Here is a 15,227-nt window from a genome sequence, read left to right on the forward strand (position 1 = left end):
AGCAGCACAGCTGGGTGCAGAACCTCGGTGGCCAGACTCTAGGCATTATCATGTTTTACATCACTCAGTTCACACAGTTCTTTTTGTATACATTCAATCCAGAGAAGAAATCCAACCTTTGAGCTCTCAGCACAGGGTCCTCTACCCTATTCAATAGGTGAAGTTACAGCCTGTTTTATAAAGCCTCTCATATACCTCCATGTGACTCAGTGTATCCTCAGGAAAATACAAGTAGACACAGATCACTCATCATGGGGCAACTCTACATTTTTCCAGTTGTCAGAGCATCATGTGTACCAGCACCGGTTGTTTGTAAACCATCCAAGCTCTGTCTCTGTACATCGCAAATCAAAATTACTTTTGGTTCACTTACTACTTTTCATTGTATGTCAAAAAATTATTCCCCTCTTCTGCTCCTGCTCCAAGTCCGTACCACCAGAATTTTCTCCTTGTTGTCAGGGGTGCAAAGATTTATTGTTTTCTCGGATCTGGTCAAACATGGTCTGTAATAAATTGGAGCCAGCCTTTATGGGAAAAAAACCCAAAACAAAACAAACAAACAAAAAACCCCCAAACAGCGTATTTTTCTGATGTTTGGGCCCTGACACAAATACTATTTTAGACCAAACAGAAGCACCAGATGTTTTCTGCCAGAGCTACAGAATGTGCAGCGCCTGTGAGAGGCAAGAGAGTCCTGTTTCCTTTGCATGAACTGAAGTGTGTTAGAAGATCAAAGATGAGGAACAGGAGCCAGGACGAAAAAACTTCCTATCTGTGCCTAGAACTTGAAAAAAGACTTCAGCACCTACGACCAAAACTGTGTTTACTGGGGAAGGGGAGGGAAATGAGCTCCCATTTTGACACTTAGAGAAAAGCCAGACTTGCTAAATGTCTCCAGCAGGCAACGTACAGAGCTGGTGAGGACAGCTGGCCTGACTATGGGCACTGACCACTGAAACACCCAGTCCTGCTGCTTCAGTTTCTTAGCATTGTCCAAAAAAGCAAGGCCATCCCCAAAAAGGCACTGACACTGTAATTTAACATAAGGCACGCTTTCCCACAAGATCTCAAAGCACACAAGAAATGATCTTTGTAACAAGTTGCAGATGAGAAAACTGAAGCATAAAGTCATTGACACAACTTAAAGTCCCATGCAGTCCACTAATTTCCAGTCATTAAAGCAGTCGATGAGCTTGTTATTCCCAGCCAGCTTTGCTTGCTGGATCAGATGTAAGTCCACATTCACAAGCTCTGCTGGCTCCATACCGAGGTGTGGAATATCAGCAATTTTCTTGTGTAGGGCAGAAGGAGTACAGAAAAAGTAGGAAGCCACCCACAGCACAACTAGCTGCCCTCTGCTTCCCGCAAACATACGTATGTTTTTAATTAAGGAGAGGTTTCAACCAACAACTCTGAGCAACTTAACTTAAATACCACACTAATGAGCATAAATACACAGCTCAAAACCCACAGCACATCTTGTTTCAGCAGTGATGCAGGGGAATGGCTGCTATCCTGTCTCTAGGAGAGCACTGGATGGTAATTAAACTGCATTTTGTTCTCTTTCCAGAGAAATGTCCATGCAACAGAAGCATGCTATTCTGGTACAGAGAAACTATCTACCATATGTTAGAATTTCGGTTTTCCCACCATAGTATGTTTCCCCCATCAACCCATTCAACCATCCACTGATCCCAGCTGTCATATTTCAGTATGACATTAAAAGGTTTAAAGAACCAGTGTGATGTCTTCATAAAAACAAGGTTATTTCTTTACAGAAAAAGAATATGTCTTGTCCCAGTAGAGCAGCAAGATGCCCCAAATGACCTCACTCACCAACTGGATATTGCTGCAGTGATTGCCAGACGGAAAGGGCAGTAATGAGTCCCAAAAATTCCATTCTTAGTAAAACAGATACAGAAAGGTTGAAAAAGCTCGATCCTTGCCAGGTGTCCATTTTCATTTTAGAATATTTATTACAGAAAATCCCTTATAATGTGGATTTTGTCTGTCAAATACCATGATAAAATCCAGATCCAGGAACCTGCACACACTTCTTCAGTTTCTGCCAATTTAGCTTCATCAATTGCACTACATAAGTTGTATTATATGTTCTAATATGGAAGAATCACCAGTGTGGCTTTACATAGAGCACTGTACTGGGACACATGATGATTGGACTCTAATCCAGTTTCTGGTTTTACTGGTGGTGTAAAACGGAAACTCCTGTCTCAACAACTGTTTTCACCAACAGTCAAAGAGGCACAATGATACCAACCTGATCTGTAAAGTGCTTTGAGCTGACCAGATCAAATGTAGAAGGTACATGTTAAAATAGCTTATGCTGCCTACTCTAGTATTTGTCTCAGTCCTAAATACTCATAGACAAGCTCAATGAACTCAGCAAATGCTCAGTCCTGCCAGGACTCACAGCCAGCCCTCATCTTCAGGGTGCACAGCAGCCACTAACACGACAGCCCTCACAGCACCCATGAAGCACACGCTTACTCCATCTCATAATGAAAGGCACACAGACACACAGGAACCATGTTCGGAAACAGGGGATGTGGTAATTATGCCCAATATTCCTGACAAGACTGCGCTACATGTCCGTCTCTGCAAATGTCAGGGCTCAGTTGCGCCAGCACGTGTTGCAATCTCACTTCAGACAGTGAAAATGTACTATAAGTGTCTCAGGTTGGGATGGTGGAAAATGCCAACACCTTAGCTGTGAAGATGTAAAAGAAAGGAAGGAAAAGAGGTGAATTGTGTGTTCCTTTACCCTCTTCAGACAAAACAGTCTGAGGAGGGTGGCAACAAATATAAATTTAACAAGTGGAAAAAATACAATTAAAGTAAATTAAGCCGTGGAACATAATGCCAGAACATATTAAAGGTAATTAAGATAGTGATATTGCAGCTGTAGCTATGTTAGTCCTAATTAGAATTAAAAAGTATGAAACAATCCTTAACTCTTGATGTGAAATAAACTTTTCTGAACAGATTCTATAATTGTTTGATATCACGCTTAAGGTTTGCCTCTCTTTCCTTCGAGCCTGTGATAACAGCCAGCTCCTCAGAGGGGATGTTCACTTGAACAGTCCGCTCTGGTAGGTGATTCGCCTGTACATTTAATTTTATATTCCTTGCAACACATCTCAGAATGCTTGTGGCAAAAGAACAGAAACAGTGTATTACTATCTGAGATATTTATTGAAGAAAGGAAATAAGAAATGGTATCTTTTTGTAAGTTAAAAACACTTAAAAATAATAATTAAGCCATGTCACACCCATCTAGGATACAGATTGTATGTATAGCTAAAGAAAAAAGATATTCACAAACTGGGCTTAAAATGTCATGGAAACAACTGCCCTCCCAACAGACTGAAAATTCATTTCCTTGTTGGATACAGGCAAGTACAGCAGAGAAGCCCACCCACTCACATCCATACACAAACACACACATATTTCAGCAGACTATAAATACTGACAAAAACCTAACAAATTATCAGATCTCCTTGCTTTTTTTTCTTTTTGCAAGTGGGCTTGTTTTAAGAGGTTATTAATACTCTGTGGTATCAAGGTCATAAAACAAAGCCATGACCATGTTGCAATTCCAGAGAAAATTGCCTCGAGAATGACATACTGCAGTGACCTTCAGGTCCCAATAGTCAAAGAGTCAACCTGATAATTTCCACACTTACAGTCCCCAGCTCATGCAGATGCCCCTGCCCAGGGCTGATGTGGGGAAGAACACCCAAGGAGATCTGTAATCCAGGGCTCTGCCATGCAGTTGTTTCCATACAAAATAAAGAGGATATTTGGTGTTAAACCCTGTAAACAGCACTTCCAACTTGCAGGGCGGTTTCACTCTCCCTATTCTCACATCTCTGTATTTAAAAATCTGTTTGTCCACCTGGTAGATCCAGAAGCACATAAGCAGGTCAATCTAGACAGCAGAGGAAAAGAAACTAGAACCTTGTTGGATTGATTCCATCACTGCTGCCTTGAGACTGTATTGCTTTGAGAGGTGTGGAGCGCATTAAAAAAAATACTGTGTGTATCACAGAAGCAGACAGAAGGATAAAATGCTTCTCCGACACCAGTGTGGGCTTGAAGGAGGCAGGTGCCATTCCAAACACAAAACAAGACCTGTCCCACAACAATTTGGGATTTGTTTTCACGGGAGCTGTGCCTGCAGACTGCCAAAGCCATGGCTTAGCTGGGATGTGCTGCCACCCAGCTCTGCTGGAAGCCAGTCTCTGCAGCAGAAGAGTATTTGCAACCATTTTCCACCTCCACAACCCTCTGGCCTACATGCATGATTAGATCAACAAGAAAGGTGGTTTTGTCACTCATTGTAATGAAATTACATCCAAGCACCTGGTGCTGGGAAGCAAATCATGCTCCCAGTCTGCTGATTTCAGTAGCAAACTGAGGCCCCAATTTAGCAAAAGTCCAAAGGGCAGGTTTAATTTCACATGTAGGAACAATTCCCATGAAATTAATCAGATTAGACACATCATGAAAGTCAACTCCATACCAAGTGTGCACTGCTGTACTGCAGCTTGCAGGTGCACGGACCCCTGTCAGCATCAAACCTTTCCTGCATTATATGGTTTTGAGGCAGCAGAACACAGGTGCAATGGGATGCCATTAGAGACAGCACTAAGCCTTTAGTTTGTAAATACTTTTTCTCCACAGGAAAGATCCACTTTGCTGCAGCATTTAATTTTCCAATTATATTCCTGCCTTTTAGCCTGTTCTCCAGCTGCATAAGGAAGTCAAATGCCTTGCTCAAGGTTACACTGACTGATGTACTGCGCAAATAAAGACTGTTTCTGGTAGTTGAGATTTCTTTTCAATCATTCATTTCCATAAAATTCCAGCTCTAATAAACCGATTTATAACCTACAGTCCCACCAGATGAGGCGTGTCTAGCTCATCTGTACTGCTTTTCCTCGATGAACATGTATCTATACGTGTACTACATTCTGTAGCACCGTTATCACAAGGTGATTTTCAACAAGTAATAATAGTAATATTTCCATTCCAAGATGCCAATTACGAAACAGAGTTGTGTATATTACAATGCACTGAAACAAGGAGTGTTCATAAAGAGCATTTTGGTTTATGAACCTTCACATCCACTAACAGTTAAGCCAAATTAGGCAGCTGACTGAGAAACTGTACAATCAAACCCATTCATATAGCTGCTGTATATTCATTTTACAACAAAGATTGTGTATGCAGCTCTATCTTTCTCTATTCCACTCCAACCCAGCTCCAAAGCTGAAGTAATTCAGTGCAGCTGGCATTTGTATTATTGTATCATCTGTCTACAGGACATGAACTCCTGAAAGGCAGAGAAAGCCAACAGCTCAGCTCAGATTCACTCTAATGACAGCATGTAAAATTTTCTGGCCTTTCAGCACCTTTATCCCCTGATGTTAGCATGCATTTCAGGAGGTTGCTAACTAGGTATTCAACAATTAGACAAAGTGGGTTATCTCAGAAAACCAGTATAGCACAGAGGACTTGGTGCACACTTCAATTTATATAGCCATGTCTGCTTGGGAAGCCACTTACCTGATTAAGAATCCTCCTATAATGTACCTTACATTAATGACAACTGAATGACTGACCAAATAACTTGAACAACTGTATTTGTTTTATTTTAGCACCCAGAGAAGTGGGTGAAATAACTGAATAATCATCACATAACCACTGAAGGAGTGGAGGAATCTGTGTTTCACATCTAGGGGTTTTTCAATGTCTAAGACATTTTTCTGAGTTACTGGTCAGTTTGTATTTATACAAAGAAACATATATAGTGTCATACACAAATGTCCCGCATGAACAAACATACAAACATTTGCAGATAGATGTTTATTAACATGCTTTTTTTTTTTTTTTTTCAAAGAAGTGTGCTGCCTGGGTGAATGAAATTTTTACCCTTCCAGTTCAAGATTCTATCAAAATATTAGTAGCAAGCATACATGCAGGATTGGAAAGCTAAATCTCACAGTAGACCTGGAAGCTATTATAAAAGTACACTTACATCTAGCAAACTGGCCTGTTCTCAGCTGGTATGAGTGCTGAATTCAGCAACAATGTTAAGAGAACGATCAAGAGAGGGAAGCAATGGTGGTGTAGAAATCAGCCTCTGTTCTCAGCTCTGGCACCAGCCAAGTAGTCAAAAGCAATACCTGCATGAAAAGCTTTGCTTGGCAGCTGGGAAATCTCCAGGACAAATTATGTTTAGAGAGATAACAGTTCCAAAGCCCAAGAACATACTAAATACTTTTGTAGGTAGGACAATGCGTTGCTATTTATTCATATAGGAAAGAAAGTGGCATTCAGTACCCATTCACCTCATCCATAAAGATCTCTCTTCAAAGTATGGGAGCACAAGTATAGTCACTAAGAGGGTAAATGCTATTATTTCAATTACTATTTGCATAGCATGTCTACTAAATCTGAACAAGGTGCCAAAACAAGAGGAACTGCAAGTAAAGCAGAAAAACGAAGCTAATGCAAAATAACCTTGGTAAAATGTGAAAACAGATGGAAAAAAAATCAAGATGTGATTCAGTCAAGTGATTGTACAACTCTACATTCACCTGGACAAATACACAAAAAAAAAGGAAATATCTGCTGGTTACAACAGACTGAACACTGAACATGAGCTAGCCATGAGCAAAAGATAATCATGTACTGCTCCAATTCAATCTGAAACATTTGAATTCCTCAGTTACAAACAGCTTGAAACAATGTATTACAAAGTGAGCTGTTCCTCCAGCAGCACAGTTCACTCTGGAAACAGTCACTAAACCAAACCCTGGAGCTGCTTTTTCCCCGCAAGGGCGGAGGCATCAGCAACCACAGCAATAAAGAGCAGTGGCCACACCAGCTGGCAGTGGTTTCCTCCCTTAGTGGCTTCAGGAGAACAGCTCATCTTTTATTCATGAAAAACGAGGCCTCTGGAGGTCTACGCAAAAACACAGGAAGTAAATATTTCTCAGGGGCAGTCGGTGGTGAGCTGGCGAGTGTCCAAGACATCAGAAGAAGAGGGGGTGGAGGGTGGAAGCGTGAAACCCCCTTTCCTAAGGACCTTCCTGAGATGATAGGAAGGAGGATCACAAAGGGCAAACTGTCCCCTACATGTTTTTTATGGTGACTCAGTGCAGCAGGGAACAAACTGGGCCGGTGTCCTGCAGCGAGTTCCTGCATAGCAGGAGGAAGATGTGCTGCAGGGTCAGTGTGGATGCACATAGGATGGGATCCCAGCAAGGTTTGATTTGGAGGGGCTGATACCCCAACCATCTGCATGAACTGTGGGTTTGAGTTCTCCAGGTCATCTGTCTCCTCACTCTGCCACACTCCTCTCACGGCCTAAAATCACAAACCCTAAAGGCTGTTTTGCGTGTGCCTTCAGAACAGGAGCACATCTCAGCTCCAAACAAGCACCTTCCTGGGAAAAGAGATCTTCCCACATAGCCAGACAGCTCTCTTCCATTTCCTTGTGCCACCAACAAGGAGCACCCTTAATATCAGCAGGAAAAACAACCTCTGCAGTCCTTCATTTTCCTGAGAAGACCAATGTGAAGCTGCAGATGTCATTTCTCAGCCACTGACTGGGGACAGAGAAGTGTCCTGTAAGCTCTAGTTGTGTGCCGAACAGCAACCATTGCTCCCCTCACAACTCAAACCTAACACACAGCACCGGCTGTTCCTAATTTCATGAGACTTATCATCAGGGTTGACTGTTTCTGAACTCTGTTTTGCACAGGACACTATGAAAAGACCTTTCTGAGAAGCCTGAACTCCTTGCTTATTTCTGGAATGTGCACAGAAAGAAACTGCCTATTACTTTCTGACAGATTTCCTAAAAGAGAACACATGCAGGAGAAGATTTATCTCTTAAAAATTACAAAAGAAATGTAGCATTATACATTAACATCCATCCTTCATTGTTTTAATTACCATCTAATGAATATTGGCTCTCAGAATAGCTCCCCTGCAGGGCTGAGCAAATGAGAAGCAAGTTGTAGCAGGACAGTCAGAATGAGAGCAAGGGAAAAAAACCAAGACAATAAAAAATCCCACACATCAGGAGAGGCAGAAAAATGCACCCTGGGATGCAGTGGTAGATATTCATTTAATAATGCCAACATTTTATATGCAAAGCTTTCCTGCATGGCAGTAAAACATATGGATTAATAATGTGATGGGATTAGAGAAAAAAATAAATTATTTTAGGGTGGTCTTTATGGTACGAGGGGTAAGGGGAGGAAGACATAATTCTCTATCAGTGCAAGCATTACCTGAGATTACTGTTGTAGAAAGAAAATTTTAAAACAACAAAAACCCTTAAAGATCATCCCTAAATTAAATCCTGGTTTTACTCAAGTCCGTGGGAGTTTTCTCCTGCACTACTCTCATTTCTCATTAGCTTATTTTGAAAATCGCACTCAAATGCATCCAGCAGCTTCCAGCATGCAAATGCACAAAGCCCACTGGAAACTGAAGTTCATGCAGGGCAAAATCTGAGCTGGTATTGGAAACCACAGCCTTCAGAGCCAGGAGACTGCTCTCCAGTTACTGACAGTTTCTCCTTTACCAACACATGCACCCCAATTCCCCCTTCAATGCAACTTAGTCACAAGTATCTACAACAGAGACTACAAAACCAAACTTGTAAACTCCCAGAACCAAGAAAGAGTTCAAGTGCTCTAGCCAGAAGGCAATTAAACCAGACATTTTTAAAATTCAAATCTTTTTAAAAGCTGTACTAAGAAAAAACAAAACAAACTTTTAAGAAATAATATATCTATATAAAAAGTGAGCAAAATCCTCATAGCACAAATATTTATGCAAGGTGTACAGTATTATAGTATCTGTCTGGCCTCTGTAAGAGTTATAATGATTGTAGTGGTCTTACACTTACCCAGAGGAACCTCAAAAACATTTTATAAAATATGACACAGAAGTTGTATCTTTAAGTACCTGGATATATCCTAAAGACAGTCCATCAATTTACCAAACAAAAATAAACAATCCATATGTAAGAAGTGGTTTCAGGCTCCTCCAAGCCAATTTTGACAGAAAGTTTTTATCCTGTGACTTGCAGCATGAAAACCACACAACCAACCATGGAAGCTGATTAAGCACAGCTTCTGTGCTCTTAGATAACTTAGATGCACAAAACAAAGGAGATTGATACAAGGATTTTCCCTTTGTGCTACAGTTCAAGCTACTTTGAGGAAGTGCAGGTAAAAAAAATAAAAAACAAAGGATATACAAGCTAATGTTTAACTTTAATGGATTAGATTAACTCATGCTTTCACAAGCCATTATAGCGAGGTTTACTGAATACTAGACAAGACGGGCAAACTGTCTAACCTTGTTTGAAATATTCTGTATTTTTACATAGCGCTTAGATGCAGCATCAATGAAGCAACAACTCACTCTGCTGCTTCAGTGGAGCTCTCTCAACATTGGGAATTACTGCCCTTTTCTGTGGGGTTTGCATTTCAGAGAGCCACCAATTCACAATGGCTGCAGGGAAATCGAGGATTTTCAGGGGAGTCACTGCAGCCCGATTGTGTTCAAACCTGCAGATAAGTCTCCCTTATTCGGTAAGGCACGCTCTGATATGATTTTTTTCATTTGGAAGGGGAAAACCTCAAATGACTAATGCAGGAAATAAACTTTCTCTCTCCTCACCCCCACTTCTCAGACTTTTGTGATAACTTCAATACTGGAACACTAGCAACAATGAACAACAAATGTCTTTAATTAGAGGATATATTGAACCTAATTAAGGCAAGGGAAACTTAGGGAGGCAGCCCTAAATTTAGGGAGTTAGCCCATGTGGAACAGAGCCTGGATTGCAGGGTTAATACCCAAAGATTTACCTCCACAGGAGTGTCCTGTCACACCTCATTTGAAAGATGCCTGGAGCTCTAGGGCTGACCTGGCACCACGCTGGACTGCACCCAACTCAAACCACACAGTGCCAGCTAGTGCAGGACCTGCATTTCCCTGGACCTTAACCACATAAAACAGAATACAGCTTCACCCAGTAATTCAGGACTCTTCCCTTTCATGTTTTCAGGTTCAGAAAAGGTTCACAAATCCTTTTCTCTTTGGACAAACAAATTCGGACAGCATATATTGGTATTATGCTCTAGCCTTAATATAGTGTACCAAGTCATCCTTTAAATCCTGAATTGATACACAGCCACTACAGCAGATCTTGAGAGTACAAGTCCTATTTTCCATTGCATATCTAGGCAAATCACACCAAACATTTGAAGTAAAATTCACCCATACACACAGAGGTCTGACAGTAACAACCGCGTTTCAATTTTTGTCAGATTTTTCCCACTTCCTCTATCATACCCTTACCTTAATATTTTGCAAAATTCCTCCTTTATGCTTCAGGAACTTCCCAATTTGGAATATTGCAGCTCTGCCTTCCGATATTTCTAAATCCATGCTCTGAAGACTTGAAGGAATTCAGAATGCTACAGTCTGATAACTCCTGGGCTCCTGATAAATAACAACATAATTGCATTTCCATCTTTTACACACAGAAAACAAGCACAAATGAATTTCATCTAACATTTATTTTGTTGCATTCAGCCAAGCAAGGACTCTGATCAAGTTTTGCCCATCATTTAAGAGACTAGATACAGCTGGAATGGATTGTATAAAGTCATGCAGTACCAATTAGGGGTAGTCAGTGGAGAATATTACCAGACTGCTGACGTAAGGAAGGAACACAAGTAAATATAAATGCCAGATGCACTGAAATATCATGCCATATCATGGCTGCACTGTGTCTGACCAAAAGCCAAGCAATACTGTAATTATTTATAAAAACAAAACCAAAAAAATCCACTTTGTATTGACTTCATTGCAAATTTCTTGTGAAGTTTCTGACAAATGTGGCATGGAGAAGAGGTGCTGCTCCACACCAGCCGAAGGCTGCAGGTGTAAGCAGCCAAGTGCTCACAGGGTGACAGCCACAAGGAGAAAAGCATAACAAGCACAAAGGATCATTCCCTGCTTCTACACTTTTAGCTTTCTCTGCAGTGGTAGTAGCCAACAGCCGCATTTTGGCATCTAGGAATAATATACTTTTTTTTTCCACAGACAAAAGAGGAATTCTACAAAAAAGTCTATTTTCTTGGCTGCCATGGGTGACCCCATGTGGCTTTTAATACAGGTGTCCACACTCCCTCTACTGACTAAAGCTGTAACCACGGTTGGTCTTGTACTGCACATACAGCACTATTATGTGCTTAAAAATAAAAAACAAAAACAACAATTGCCTTGATATTCTTAAGCATCCAAAGAGCAGGACTAGCAGGTCCTGAATCCTGTACTTATAACCTAGTGTAAAGCACTGGACAGGTTATTATTTGTTCCTCAACACATGCAGAAAAATCACAATAAAGCTTTGCTGGCTTAAAACTGTGGTGACTTAAATCCATTTTTAAAGTATTTTCAGGTGCTTATAGAAAAGAATTGTGAATATTTAAAACATTAGAGTTTCCTGGTAGCAATAAGCTGAAATTGACCATTCCCAGTTACTCTGTCACCACAGTCTGTGATTTGCCTCACATCTAGCAGTGTGACTTTCCGAACTGCAGACTAGGGCAGCATGCTGCCTATAATTTCATATGACAGCATTAAAAAACGCATTGACAGGTACTAAACAATAATGTAAAAAGCAATAAGACGCCATAAATAAAGGTAACAGGGTGGGCAGATGTCATGCTGTGTTTACCCAGCCTGTTCTGGTGAGCTGCCATTGCTCCGCAGCTCCTGGAGATGCTAACGTGGCAGGAAGGATGAGGCAGTGGATCAGAGACAAGCTCAGAGATGGCAGCGCTGGTGGAGATTGAATGTGTGACCTCTGCCATTATATTTAGAAAAAAAATTTTAAATGGTACACATAACATGAGCTCAGAGCAGCACAACTGTACCTCCTCTATGGAGAAACACATGAAGAATGGAGGATGTGATGCTACAAGAACAAATTAATACTCTGCATATACTGACAGTGTTACCCCTGGTTTTGCTCTTAGAGCTCAAGCACGGCAGCTCTACAGGCATCAGGACCTTTGTCAGCTCAGGTACAGCTGTGCCAGGCCTCCAAAACCCCCTAATACAGTGATGACCCATTTAATAAAGCACCAGTCCTGCCCCCCTTCTAACCACCCCATCATGACTTTCACTCCTGGTATTTGTACCAGCTTTGCTTTACACTTTCAGCTTCAGTGAGCAAAAGATAAAATGGTCAGTAGCATCAGAATCCATTCACTGTCTCCAGCCTAATGGTGTGAAAGGCAGAGAAAGCAAACAAGGAATATCCTCAAAGGGTCCGCACACCACGGATCTCCCTGACAGCCAGACCGCCTGTGCTGCGTGACCTACTTGAGGCTGCTGAACACTGTCAGGCTGCAACAGGAGGTGACAGCGTTAACGGAGACTGCAGGGCTGCTGGCGATGGACGGCCCAAGGAACTCTGCACGCTGCAACTCAAGGTCTCAGCCCTCAGCCTTTTAGACCTGCTGGATAATGAATATTAGTATTAGGCCTAACAATAATGGTAAGCTGAGCTCACAGATTTAACCCAAAACCAAAATGACCTTGAATACTAAACAATTCTCCCCTCTGTTCCAAAACCACTGTATATAATAATTCATTTATTACTTATCTGTACTGAATAGGCAATACGGATACATACTTTTCACTAATGATTGCCCAAATGTTAGTTTCTTCTCTTATCCTTTATTCACATTTCCTTATGGATTTTATACCTCACATCCCCCACCATCACTTCATCACTGTTGCTTTCCGCTGTTTTCAACTACTGTCTCAATTTTTAACTCCTTCACTAATTTCAACTTTTTGTTCAAGTTCAAAACAAGCTATTCTCAGTTTCACCAACCATAGTATGCAAAACAGCAATTCTTTTTGCCACAGCTTCTGCATTTACCCACCCCTCTGACAAAACCTCTTGCATTGGGCTTTAGTTTCCCCATAGAGGTGAAAGCATGAGCCCTTGACTGAAGCTGATCTGAAAAAAATCTCCATATGGTCTTTAAAGGATCATTCCCTACATCAAGCACCTGCAGCTGGGACTTCTTGCCCCTGGGATAATCAAAAGATCACTATTTATTTCTGTCATGGTGGCCTTCATTCCTAGTAGTACTAGCATTCCGCTTGCTAAGCAAATCATTACCAAGAAGCCATTATCTGTACTCTGTACTGATTACAAATATTTAGTAACCTTTTCCTATAGATTTTGGAGTGGGAAGGAGATAGGTCAGAAAAAAATAATCTTAAATTCAGAGTTATTATCCTTTCAGGATAACATAGTACATCTAGTGCATGCATGTGTGTTCAGGCACTGTTGATGACACATTAAAAGAGTTCTGCCATTTCAGCAATGAATTGGGAATTCATTTTATCCTGGGTGTAATCTCTGATCTCAACAGACATGCTACAATAAAAACAGTTCACATTTTGGGACAGATAAGTTAAATCTTTCAACTCAGGTCTTCCTATCCACCTGCCACACATCCCTACCAATATTGACCCCTCAATAAATACTTGTTCCATGTTTGATATAATACAGAACCACTGGAGATAAGCAAGGAGTTACTGCCTGCACAGAGACCGCCGTGCTTGAGAACGCCGTGCTACAAAGAAACATTGCAGTTGGTTAGCAGAAACGTATCGCAACATCTGTCATCAGCCTCTCAGTAACAGTTCTTATGAACAGCCTCTCTTCCTGTCCTTTGGGTGCTTATCAGCAGCAATCCTGCACATATAGTGGGAGAATTAATGTTGCCCAGAGAAATTATAACTTATCTAAAGGCTGGTACTTCCTAAGAGCATAACAACTGTTTAATTTGGCAAGAAACCAAAGCATGTCCACTGTGCTGTAGTGACAGACTTTTGTGACCAGCAGCGCTCTAAGCAGCCATAGTGTCTCGTGTTAGGTTCTGCTGAGTGTTGCAGTAAGTTAAATCCAAAGACAAGAGTAACTCAGTCAGTTCGAGGTATTACAGGAACAATGTATTCATCCAGCTTGCGTGCTACAAACAGTCTGAATAGTGAAAGAGTGCCAACTGTCTCACCCTCATATGCAGCATAATTATGTTGCTATTTAATTTGCTACTTTACCTGCAATGGAGGCAAAATTAATCCACAGTTAATTCAGCCAGCCACATAAATGCTGCAGACCACTTATAATCTCACCTTTACGTAACACTTATTCTAAAACCACTAGGAACCACATACAGCTATTAATAAAAAATATGCAAAACAAGATTAAAGCACTGACCATTCTGCCTACATGAAAACTCAGATAGGAGACTGCACTCTGCGTAACGGAAAACTTCACCCTTTAGACTTTTAGAGCCTTACAAGAAAATCAGCAAACTCCACTGCCAGGCCACACACAGAACCAGCTCCACAGGATGAGGGCAATGCTCTCATCTGCAAACATCCACATGTCAACCTCAGAACACCAAGTAACAGGCACCAACAGTAACATCAGAAGGCAAATGTTGTGGTAAGTGATAGGAAGTTGCTCCCTTAGAGCATCACCACTCACACAGGGCTTCAAAAACTATCAGTTCCAAGTTTCTGCCTCAAATCCATCTTCAATTAGAAACACTTTCCAAGGAATCAGAGCCCAGACTGAAGGACAGATCTTCTCACCAAGCTAACACAAATGTCATGATGTGAAGCATAAGCAGAACTTAAAGATGCAGCAAGACCCCAGTAACTACTAAGGTTTAAAACTAGTATTGATACCAAAACCCTAACGGTAGCATCAGAATCACTCCCCCATTATAACATGACTACTTACAGTATTTTGTGGTGCGTCTTTTATTGTTTTCATTTTATGGGGGGAAATAAAGGTAGCTAGAAGAAGAAACAAAGGTTTAGACTCCTGAAATGCAAAATATATTACTTTTTTTTTATTAATTATCTTAACACTTAACCGGTCAGTACGGCAGGAAAAGCTGCCAGAGTCCAGAACAGCCGAGCCCCAGCCCACCAGCCGTGCTGTGCGCCAGTGTCTCCTCCGCTAACCCCGGCCCGCCGCCCCCAGGCCTGGCCCGGCCCGCCGCCTCCCGCCTCTCCTCAGCGGCCTCACAGGGGCCGGGAGCGCGGGGGACAACCCACACGCCGGC

At 41.5% G+C, this 15,227-nt stretch overlaps 1 protein-coding gene across 1 annotated transcript in view; it reads right to left on the bottom strand.

The window, feature by feature from the left end:
* Positions 1-15,181, bottom strand: part of CLIP2 (CAP-Gly domain containing linker protein 2) — an 86,188-nt gene extending 71,007 nt beyond the window's left edge. The window contains exons 1-4 of the mRNA XM_065852800.2: positions 15,036-15,181; positions 14,900-14,955; positions 12,451-12,587; positions 10,414-10,557 (exon numbers count right to left, since the gene is read on the bottom strand). The gene's annotated coding sequence lies outside the window, so the exon portion shown is untranslated. The remainder of the gene's footprint in view (positions 1-10,413; positions 10,558-12,450; positions 12,588-14,899; positions 14,956-15,035) is intronic.
* Positions 15,182-15,227: the final 46 nt, after the last annotated feature.

This window comes from Patagioenas fasciata, chromosome 19 (assembly GCF_037038585.1).
Source record: "Patagioenas fasciata isolate bPatFas1 chromosome 19, bPatFas1.hap1, whole genome shotgun sequence".
Lineage (NCBI taxonomy): Eukaryota > Metazoa > Chordata > Aves > Columbiformes > Columbidae > Patagioenas > Patagioenas fasciata.